Below are 12,721 nucleotides of genomic sequence, written 5' to 3'. Positions count from 1 at the left end.
AGTCATCTGTGAGCTTGTCCTATTTCCCCTGCCAGATTGTAAGATCCTTGAGGGTAAGGGCTGGGTATTATTTATCTTTTCTACTGGACAATGTTTAGAGTGCTGTTCTCTACCCAAGAAGCACTCATGCGTTGGATGAATCAGAACTGGTTTCGCCATTCCCGTCGCCTTCATTCGACGGTGACTGAAATATAAAGTGGCAGAGCAGGACCGATGGCAGAGACATTGCTGTCCTCTTAGTCACAGTACGCAGTTTCTGGAGCGTAGAGGATGAGTAGATTTACTAACAACTTTGTTTTACAAGAACTGCGTAAGTTTGAAATACTCTAACCTTAAAGCTCTTGATGGACTCTAAAGGAAGGCTCCAAGTGAGGCCATTCCTGAGGCCATTCCTGGGCCAGTCCCTGGGGACATTACCATGGACAGGCTGAGGAAGGTCAGAACCCAGGCACTAGCACCACCTGAACCAGGCGGAGAGAGAGGCCTGCAACCAGATCAACGGGAAGATGATGCCTAGGACCTGGAACTTAATAGGTAACAGTATTGGGGTTGTTGTTGTTGTTGGAGATTATATGAATGGAAAATCTTTGGGTGAGAATCGCTAACCTAAAGCTGGGCCATTGTTCTAGTGTTATATTAATTGGAGGGAAATCTAGTTTTAGGCACAACAATGATACATTATTATAAAATGTGCTCCCAGGCTGGGTTCTGTGTAGTCAGTCATCTGTCCTTAGAAGGAATTCATGAAAATGTGTAACTACAGTTAAGGGTGCGGTCCTAATTCATGTTCTTAGTATTGTGCTTCCTTAATCATCTCAGTTTTATTTCCCTCCTTTGTTGATCTCCCCTGCCCATCATCTTCTGCAGGAAAGGTTTCAATTTCCAATTTCCTCTCTATTTAAATCCAATCTGTGGTGAAACAGGTGTCCTCCTTTATTGCTGTGGCGCCCGTGGCTGATATACTCGGGCTATTCTCCCGCCCTTCATGCAGATCTTCATCCATAGACACCACCACGCCCCCCCCCCCCCCCCCCGGGCCCACACACACAATCTTACGTTTGACTTGCACTGCTGAGTGGAGGCCACTTTTTCTTGGAGCGACAGAAAGAGAAAAGATTTTGTGGTTCATCTGTCATGTTTTCCTGTCATAGTTATTTGTAGCAGACATCTTGTGTCACTTACCCAACATCTATTTCCTGGTCCCATCTTGTTAAAAAACTCTAATTCTCTACATCCCCCAAGTTGGTAGGGAATGAAATGCTCCTGCTCTTCCTTTGGGAGCATCATCGGTCATTCCTATGGGAAAGAACCCCTCTCAGTGTCCGTGAGTTGAGATGGAACCGTCAATATCAATGCCTCACACACCCAAACTCAACTTTAGGCACACGTCAAGGGGTGGCGGGGCTGGTCACTTCCCCTGCTGGGGCTGAATCACGGAAGGGTAGGTAGAGAACCTGCAAGCTGATGTATTGATGCTTAAAGAAGGCAGAACTATTCCTCCTAAATTCTTATCTATGGGGATAGAAACTGGGGCTTCCAGTAGCTGTCCTCACCACATGAATAAAGCCGATCTGAGAATAAAATCAACCTTCATGGAAGCAGGTCAGAGGCACAGAGAAAAGTAGAGCCCTGATGAGGCTGTCTCTCACCCTGGATCCAGCAGTGCCTGAAGCTGCTTTGCCTTTGAACATTACGTTTTGACACCCAAATATATTCCATTCTTTGCTTACACTAGCAGTTCATTTAAGTAGGGTCTTTCAAACTGAGGATGCTGATTTAGGTTGTTACTGCTAAAGATAAGCAGATAATCAAAAGAAAAATAGCTACTACTTTCTGGATTCCATGAGAATGAACTATAAAAGTTTTAAATTCTATGACATAGAGTGTAATAGACTTAGAGTTAGCGCTTGATGTGAACCCAGACCTTGAGCGCATGATATCAAATGACAGTGACTTCAAAGGACCAATTGAGTGGAAAGTAAAATTAAAAATTAAGATAGTTTGAGTATAACTAATAGATTTTTAAAAGGTCTTGAAAACACAATTTACATTGATCTCATAATAACAAGTAAAGCAATAGCATAGGTTTTTATACGTATATAAGATACATGAACTATATAGGGTGTAATATTTCACCCATATAAAAGTAGTTCTAAAGCAGTAGAGTTTGCTTTATCATTGGGAAGACTCACACTACTTTATTCGTGAGCCCTGCTTGTCTATGGGCAGTGGAGGCATTTGAACCTGCCAGTTGAACCTCATGATTTCTTGAACTAACCATGACCAATATGTGAAGTGTTTTCTTTTGCTATGAGCACCTACTGTCCATTATGCACTAGAATGGGCAGTTTATAGGCAGTAAGTAACTCATTTAATTTCTGCATCAAAACCTATAAAGAGAGACTATTATTGTTCTTAATCCTAATTTTACACAAGAAATAATTATAATAGTTAACACATCTGGCACTTACTGCTCTAACGGTTGGCACATGCTGATTTTTTAAATCCTCATAATAAAGCGATAATGTATTTAATCCCCAGCTCATATAAGGTACATATTATCTCATCACATCTATTTTTCAGATAAAGAAATTGAGGCAGAGAGTTTTAAGAGACTTGCCAAGCACATAAAGCTAGGAAGCACCAGAACTAGAATCTGAAGCCAGAAAGTATATCTCCAAAGTCTACATATTTCAACCACTCTTTCACCCAGCTCACGGGCACAGAGGCAGAGCTCACACTCATGTCTAAGCTCAGTAACCATGCTTTTAACTCCTGTATTCTGTTGCCTGTCTGTGTATTAGACCCTGATCCCTAACAGCAGAGTGTTTCTAGGATTATTCCTCCTAGGTGAAGCATGTTCAGGGCATGTCCAGTGAATAAGAGGTACTCACTTGTCCGATGCCTGCTTTCTTCCCCTGGCCACACTCATGTGCACAGTACATACTAGAGTTAGGGTGTGTCCGTTCTCAGTCAGCCATCTAGGTCTTTGTGTGGCTATAGATACCTCTACTGTACCTCACAGTCTTAGACAAGCTGCCTTGTCTTTGCCAGGACTCTCTCCCTATGTCATATCATATTGTAGTTACTGAGCTGTCACTCCCAACCAGATGGCTTCCTACCCCTAAACCCTGAAACTGCCAAGTACAGTACCTACCTGAATCAAGTTCAAGTTCAACACCTCATTTGGAGTGAGCCAAGGGCATATCTTCCTTCCTGGTTCCCAAGTATCCCTTTCATTATGGTCTCAGTGTACACTTTAGCCCGTCTACTGAGGTATGCTTTGATTTGGTAAATATTAGTTGAGTATTTTTTCTTTTATAATATCTCTATTTTCACCATATCTGAACATGGCCATCCAAATGAGCTTCTGTGTCCTTCAACATAGTCAACGGAGATGTCATAAATTTATTGTAAAATGTTCACCATATTGGACAGTTCTCTCTGTCTAAATATGTCTTATGAGACCAATTCCACATCTCAGTAATATTCAAACAATATTCCATACGGTAATTACTCGTGTTCTTTGCAAGCCTTGATTCTTTGTGATGTGGGGGGATTTCTCATAATCATATCTACCTTGAAATTATGTAACACAAGTTGATACTAGTGCCTTAGCCATGTAAGTTCTTTATCCTGTAAATATTCTGATTTTTTGGTCCCTCAGGACACTCTCCCCCGCCCCCCATGAAAAGCAAACCCATAAGTCTCATTTCTGTTGGGAGAAGGTAGCAGCTAAGCTTTTATAGACATTCATTCAGCCAATCAATCTTGATTGAGGACCTCTGCTTCTAGCCATGATGGAGTAATTGGTCCCAGACTTTCCATCTCATTGCCAATTATTAGAAAGTTGGACAGAATATAATTAACAACTCTTTTAAGACATTGGGAGCCAGCAGCTCAGGACGGTGACCCTTGAAGAAGGAGAACTAATGAGGAGAGCTCTGTGAATGTCCTCACTTTCTGCATGGTGCTATTTTTCAGACCCAAGCTGAGCACGGTAGATTGGCTAATTTGAGGAGACAGAGATCAGAGCCCAGGGAGGCTAAGGAGGGTGTACTTTGCAGGGAAGAGTACAAGCAAGGAGTTGCTCAATGAAAGAGGGCCAGAAATCTGTATGAGGGTCCGGGAGTTCTGGCTTAACAATAAACTGTGAAAACATAGGATGAGGAGCTGGGACCCCAGGCATGTAACAACTATTGGGACAATGCGACACAACTTACAGAGTTGGGAGACACTGGAGTTCTGACCCTCCAGAGGGGACAGATCTTGGTGAATACTACGAGCATTCAGCAGACACCCAGAAAGGTTTCATTTTAGTAGAAAAGCTAAATATCAACCCTTAAAAGTCTTAAAAACAAACCTCCAATGGATCAAGCTGATCTGCAAGTGACTTAATAACTGCCAAAATAAAATTGAACACTTTTTAAAGGAAGTGAAATGCAGGATCTTCACCATGTTACATCTGCCCTGTGTCGAGTCCAGTAAAGATTATAGGGTGTTTTGTGAAAAGGCAGGAGAAAAAGTAGTCCATAAAAAGAGATATAACAATGACAGATTTTGGAATCAGCAGACAAATACAATAAAAACAGTGTGGTAGACAGGATTCCAAAATAGCCCCCATCATCATATTACATTACACGGTGGAAGGAGTTTTGCAGATGTAATTTAGGTTATTAATCAGTTGACTTTGAGAGAGATTATCTAGGTGAGCTTAACCTAATCACATAAGTTCTTTAAACACAGAGAATTTGGGGGGCTGACTGCAAAAGAGTAGGTCAGAGAGATCCTGAATGTGAGAAGGATTTGACCCGAGGGAGGATCTCTATTGCTGAGAGGGAGGAAGCCTTATGGAAGGACGTGAGAGGAGCCCTAGTGCTCGATGACCGCCAGCAAGAAGACAGGGACATCAGTCCTACAGCTGCAAGGAACTGAATTCTGCCTATAACCTGAATAAGCCTAGAAGTGGATTCTTTCCCAGAGCCTCCAGATAACAGCCCAGCCCAGCTAACACTTTCATTTTAGCCTTGTGAGAGCCTCAGGAGAGAACGGAGCTGAGCCCACCCATACTTATGAATAACAGAACTGTGAGATAAATGAGTGCTGTTTTAAGCCACTAAATCTGTGGTAGTATGTGACACTGCAATAGAAAACTACTGGAGATAGTACAATAGTTTGCGACACAGCAATAGAAAACTATTGGAGAGATTTTAGCTAGTGTAGATATGTTCAAGAATTTGAGGGAGCCCGGCCAGGAATGGCTCAGCGGTTGAGCATCGACCTAGGATCCAGGCGATCAGGGTTCGATTCGGGGTCAGGGCACATGCCCGGGTTGTGGGCTAGGCAGTCGATCAATGACTCTCTCATCATTGATGTTTCTCTCTCTCTCTCTCCCCCTCCTTTCCTCTCTCTGAAATCAATAAAGATATGTTTAAAAAAATAAAAAATAAAAAATAAATAAAAAGAATTTGAGGGAAACGTAAACACAATGAGAAGTAGAATATATAAAACAACCAAATGGAATGTCTGGAGCTGAAAAATACATTGTCTAAAATTTAGTGAACATGTGTAATAGAGGTTGCACACTGCAAAAGATCGATGAACTTGAAGAAACATAAAACTTTGATCAAGATAGACCATATATTGTTCCATAGACAAGTCTCGATACATTTTAAAATACTGAACTCATTCTGATAACAATGGCATTAACTTACATATCAATAACAAAATGAGAACTGGAAAATCCCCTAATAATTAAAAATTAAACAGTACGCTTCCAAATAGCACACAATTCAAACAAAGATATCCAGATAAATTAGAAAATATTTTTAAATGACTGATAAAAAAGAAAAACCAAGCTGCCAACTGTTGTTGAGTGTAGCTAAAGCAGATCTTAGGGAGAGATTTATTGTTTAAATCCTTATGTTAGAAAAATATATATTTAATCCAATCATCTAAACTTTGCATTAGAGACTAGAAAGATAAAAGAAATTAAACCCATAGTAAGTAGGAAGGAAGAATAAAGAGCATAAATCATTGAAATTGAAAAGAGCAAAAGAAGAGAAAAATCACCTAATACCAAAAGCTGTTCCTTATGTAGATTAGTAAAATTGAAAATGTCTAGCTAGCTAGATTAAAATAAAAGAAAGACGACAGAAATGCGCAATATAAAAAGAAAAAATATATATCACTCTAGATCATACATTCTTGAAAAGATAATGTCATGCAAAATTTTATATAAAAAAATTGATATCTAAATGAGGTGGACAGATTCCTTGAAAGACACAACTTATGAAAACTGATTCAAAAAGAAAGAAAAATATAAGAAGGTTTATATCTGTTAAATTCCCATTATGATTAAAAACCTTCCCATGGATTGCATGGGGCTAGTGGTAGAAATTGAAGTTAATTGAAAATAGGCATAAAAAATCTTATTAGGGGAATAAAAGTGCTCTAAAACGAATTTATGTTGATGGTCACACAATTTGATAACCAAATTGCTAAAAATGATTAAATTGTACACTTGAAATTGATGAATTTTATAAGAAAAATGAACCTAAATAAAGCTGTTTAAACAAAATAATGTATAAAAAAGCCTTCCCACAAAGAAAATTCTAGGTCCATATGGCTTCCCTGGAGAATTTAATAAAAAATTTTAGGAAAAATATCAATTTTACACAGACTCAGAAAATAGAAGGTAGCAGAAATAGAGAAAATTACACAAAACGCATACTTGATAAATGACTTGTATGTAAGAAAATTATATAATACACACACAGAATAAAGAATATATATGTTCTCTGAAGAAGATACACAGAAACAGGAACATGAAAAGATGCTCAACACTACTGGTTATCAGGGTTAGGCAAATTAAAACCACAGTGAGACCCTGTTACCTATTAGAATGGCTAAAATTAAAACGATTGACCATTTCAAGTGTTGGCAAGGATACAAGGCCACTAGCATTTTATACACTCCTAGTCAGTGTACAGTGGTGCGACCACTTTAGAAAACTCTCAGTTTCTTATAAAGTTAAATATACACTTACCATGCAATCAACATTTCTGTTTCTACTCAAGGAAATAAAAATGTACATCCACAGAGATTTCTGTGTAAATGTTTATGGTGGAGTTATTCAAAATAACTATAAAATAAGATAAAACCCAAATGCCCATCAAAAGGATAAACACATTGTGGTATGCTTAATTCAGCTAAAAGAGGACACAAACTACTGATACATACAACACAGATAAATCTCAAAAAATGTTATACCAAGTAAAAGAAGAAAGACCAAGAAGAGTGTGTGTCACAACACCTTCTACATGAAATTCTAGAAAAGTCAAAGTTAATGTATAGTATCAGCAGGTCTGCCTGGGTCTAGGTATAGTGAATGGATTGAGTAAATAGGGGTATGAGGGACCTTTCCAGGGTGATGGAAATGTTCTATAACTTGACTGTGGTGTTTTTATTATATAAAGTTTTAAGCTTCATTTATGTATTAATAAACATGGCAATCTATACACTTAATATGTGTGCATTTTTGTTTATTTAAATTATATCTCAATAAAGTTGATAAAAAAGGTTAAAACATCAGAACCCAAGCAAATTACTGAACTCTTACCCATTTTTATCATATATAAACTGAAAAGATGTTTTTTACTCATGCCATGATCTTTATAATTATTGTTAAAATGTAAACTTGCATAATATCTCCTCATGAACTTTTACACATATTTGTGTTGCTTCTTATAAAACATTATTTTTCTCATAAATCTAACAGTGATTAATATTATAACTAACACTTTCAAAAAGCCGTTGACATAAGCACTATAGAAACCTCTCTTTCCAACACTAATGTAAAGTCTTAATTAGGATGTTAAGATCACGCCTGTCTCACTCCTACTTCAGGTCCACTCTTTTCTTAGAAACCTTGGACTATGAAATACCACTTGATTTTCTTGTTTCACATTCCAGCTCTTCAGAAGGTGCTACCCCATGATTTTATCCAAAATGGTCTTCTCTATGCCAGATTGGTCTAAGTCATGTCAGGCTTTTTCACATCTTGTTACACTCCCAACAGTTACAAAGGAAGCTATCGGTGCCTTGTGATTTTTTTAAATATATTTAATATATTCCTTTTCTGAGGAGATTTGTTCATCCTCATGTTTCTACTTATGGCACAATATTCATTCTTATGTTTCTACTTATGGGACAAGATTTTTAAGTCCATGGAATGGTAAGGCTGCATTTCCTAGTTACTCCTCCATTCAGGGAAGATCTATGAATGATACACAGCCAATCTATACAAGGTGATCCGGTAGAATCAAGTGTAGTTAACAGCACAGCTATTTATTTTTGGAGCATCTCAACACTGTGTGATATGTCTACTAGCACTGGGGCACTTCTGATTCAATTATAACTGAAACACATATTTGTGTTGCTTCTTTGTGTTGATTTCAATTTAAATCAAAAAATTTAATTAAGAGAAGTTAAAACTTTAGAAGGTCGATGGAAATGTTCAACATCTTGATTGGGATAATGGTTACATTATCTGTTAAAAGTAATAAATTCATACACTTAAAATGTATGCATTTTCTCCATATAAACATACCTTGAATAGGTCAGTAACCATTTTAAAAAAGTAACTTTAAGTTGGAGAAATATGTCAAAAACTACCTCAACCAGGTGATCAAGGTTAATATCAACTGTGATAAGCCATGTTAATAGTATAAACCCTTGATGTGATGTGATAAATTTGGCACTTTTGCAGTTTTCCTCCCCCAAACTCATGACCTCACTCTAATTGTGAGAAAAGCATCAGAGAAATCCCAATTGAAAGACATTCTACAAAATATCTGACCAGTACTCCTCAAAGGTGTCAATGTCATCAAAACTAAAAAGTCCACCCGGCCAGTGTTGCTCAGTGGCTGAGAGTCGCCCTATGAACCAGGAGGTCATGGTTCGATTCCTGGACAGGGCACATGCCTGGGTTTTGGGCTCCATCCCCAGTAGGGGGCGTGCAGGAGGCAGCCAATCTATTACTCTCTCATCACTGATATTTCTATCTCTCTCTCTCCCTTCCTCTCTCTGAAATCAATAAAAACATATTTATAAACACACACACAAAAAAAAAACAACACAAAAACAAAACCAAGAAAAGACTGAGAAACTGTCACAGTTAAGAGGAGCCTAAGGGGACATGACAACTAAATGTAGTGTGGTGTCCTGGCTGGGGTCCTGGGACAGGAAAGGGACATTAGATAAAACTAAGGAAATATATGTAAAATAGAAACTTTTGTTAATAATGCATCAATGTGATAATTCTGGCAAATTAATATAAGATACTAATAATAAAGAAAACTGGGTGTGGGGGTATATCAGAACTCTTATTAACTTTGCAACGTCTCTATAAATCTGAAGTTCCTCACATAAAATTTAAAAAATGTTTTTTAAATCATTTTGAATGCAAGACATGTATGTAAAATATATGGGAGTTCATATATGTCCATGAAGGAGGCAGTGTTCCAATGATCATATAATTTACTGTCCCCATATGCCATTTTTTTAGTAGAAAGGGTTATTATTAATAATCCTATCAGAACAAGAGACATAAACTGAAATGTATGGTCACCTTAAGTACAGTCATATTAAATATTCAAGCGCTTGTTCCACACTTCCTGTGTTTCAGTCCAGCCTCTGCCACGTGCTCCTTGGGCACATTATTTAACCTCGCTGAGCACTATTTGAATTTGAGAAAGTGAGTAAAATTTACCTGATAAAGTTTGGGAGAATTAAATGAGATGATCACATACCTGGCACATAATCAATACTCAATGATGATAGATAGTGTTTGAGCACATATAGGCGTTAGTGAATTTTCCCAAAGCATGCCTATGTAATTACGCCGAATCCTCTGCACTTATGTGTCTTCTCGGTTTCCATCCTAACCTAGTGGTGACCCTACGAACACTTATGCTTTAATAGTTAGCTCAGATGTCACCTAACTGACGACACATCTCCCTGTCCTTTAGACAACGCTCTCGCTCTGCCTTCTCTTCGCGGCTGGTCAGTCTCATGGCCCCAGCCTCCAGCTGCAGCGTGGAACATGGAAAAGGCTGAAACATCCTCTTAGATACAGAGATGGGTCCAGAAACGAACCTGAGACTAAAGCAGCGTCGGTCAGTGTCATTTGGGGAAGATGACATTGGACTCATGACTTCTAAAGATGTTCGCCCAGAGCTGCCAAGGCCACACTGTGGAAGGACATTCCCTGCCGACAGATACAGCCGGCTCAGAAGCACACAAAAGCAAGAGGCGGAGAGAGACAGCTCTGGTGGCAGGACTTGGTCCCAGGAGCCCAGCTGTGCCTGAAGGCACCCCATGCGAGCTTTCCCCCTCCTTAAGCTAGTCTGACTAGTTTCTTATCTGTCACAGCGAAGCCACAGGAATAGAGAGTTTCCCGGGTGCTTCTGCGCTTACCTACACCGCAACAGCTATCGTCCCCTGCATCGTTTCCTGAACTGTTTCCTTCCTCCCTGGGCCACAATCTCGGATAAAGACTGGAGTTCAGAGACTTGGTCTTTATCAAGTCAGAATCCTCCCTCTTGGGTGATGATTTGTAAGAGTCGTTTGAATAAATAAACTACATAGTTCTCACATCAGTGAGTTGAACTACTGGTCCTCCATCATCAGAATGTGCTGACAGCAGGTGACTACAAGGACAAAGTCTCTGGTTTGATCTCGGGCACGTTTACCCTCCCTTACCGCCTGTTTCAAGCCGCGAGGAGGTCATTTCTCTCCGACGCCTCGCTTGTCCCGGGAAACAGGACTGAGGGAGACCTTGCACGCTCCCTCCCGCTGTTCCCACTCCTGCAGCAGGTGCACAAGGCTTTCCACCCTCGTGGTTTTACTCTTGGCCTTCGTCTCTATAGTGTCACATTGCTATGTCTTTGCATTTGCAATTCGCAGCCCGCGTTTGTTAAATGGGAATATTCACTATGCTCAGCAGACCTCTTTCATTTGTAAGTGACAGAAACCTAACACAGGTTATATGAAACAATCAGAAAAAGGTAATTTTGTTGACTCTTGTTGCTGGATGTCCAAGGGGGGGAATCTAGCTTCAGATATGACTTGATCAAGGTGCTTGTAGAAGTCTTGGGGTCTTTGCCTTTCAGTGCCTATTTGCCTTTATATTTCTCTGCTTGCTGACTTTGAGCTCTCCCGTTGTGGCCCAGGCTCTTTGTATTGGCAGGCAAGACAATCGCAGTCCCACCCCCCTTACAGAATCTTCAAAGGTCAAAATCCAAAAGTAAGAGATTTTTTATGCCAATGATCACAACAAATATAAAAAATATCGTAAAAGTAATCTGACTGGGCAAAAATGCGTCATGTTTTGCATGAACAACTGATCAGCCACTGTGGTTGAGAGAGTAATTCCACACTGGAAATAGCTGAATACAAAGTAAAAACAACTAAAATATAAACCAACAAGTAAGTCCCTTGTGCTGTAACTGTGGGAAGCTGATTTACAGATCTCCTTGGTTTTGGTAGTAAAACAACAGGTTTAAGACGGAAGTTGCATAGAATGCTGTAGGCCACTCTTCAAGACAGCCCTTTCTTCATGACTTTTTCCATTTTCCACTCCAACACACATCCAGGGATCCAATTAGCAAGCATTAAAGAACACAATCCCCCTCACCATGCTCTATGCTAGAGTTTGACTGCCTCGCCCAGACATCAAAGACAAATATTTAACTCTTTTCTGTCCATTATTTGTGGACCACAAATAGAAGTTGGCGAGAACTGAGTTATCTATTAAATGACGATACTGAATATTTTTGTTGACTCACTGCACCACACCCACCAAGCATATAGTCAACTCACATGCAGCCCACCATCTTTTTATTCGAAGCCTTGACTCCCACACCTGCCTCACTTTTCACAGCTCCAATCTTTTCCCTTAGGGTTTCCCAAATATCTCAATGTGCTACTTAAAATGTTGGAACAAAGGCCCATAAACAAAAACTAACATATGGTAAGATACGTCCAGTTAGGTCTCTCAATTCTGATCTAGATTCTACATTAGCTAGATAAATGGTTTCAACCAGGGATGATATTGCCCCCCAGTGGATATCTGGCATTGTCTGGAGACACTTTTGATTGTTGTGACAGATACCTCTCCGGGTATCTAGTGGGTTGAGGGCAGGGATGCTGCTGTACATCCTGTAATACACAGGAGAGCAAACAGCAAAGGATGAGCCAGCCCCAAATTCCAGCAGTGCTGAGTTGAGAACCCTGATATACATGAATAACCTCATGCATCTTAGACAACATTTTATTTTATTATTTTAATTCTTTGTCGCTTTCAATATCCATATATACTCAAACAGGTGTAAAAAGAATTATATAAAGGCAAAATTCAGAAGTCAAGGATAATCATTGATGATCTCAATCCTCTTTATAAGCCTTTTCTTTCATTCTCTCAACTGTTTAAGCCATCATGTTCTATTATGGCATTCCAGTTGGGTTCTTGGATCTTTAATAGGACAGAAAAGTGAAATAAAAAGCACTATGCACTAAAACTCAAGAAACCATAGTCCTAGTTCTAATGATATCTTTTACTAGAGCTATGACTTGGGAAAATCATTTTGTCTCCTAGAAACTAATTTTGCACCTTTTCAATATGGAAAATTTAAATTGTTTTAAAATATTTTTCAGTCTA

This window comes from Miniopterus schreibersii (assembly GCF_964146895.1).
Source record: "Miniopterus schreibersii genome assembly, chromosome: 15".
NCBI lineage: Eukaryota > Metazoa > Chordata > Mammalia > Chiroptera > Miniopteridae > Miniopterus > Miniopterus schreibersii.
The sequence above is the reverse complement of the archived record's forward strand: the minus strand, read 5'-3'. Positions refer to the sequence as shown.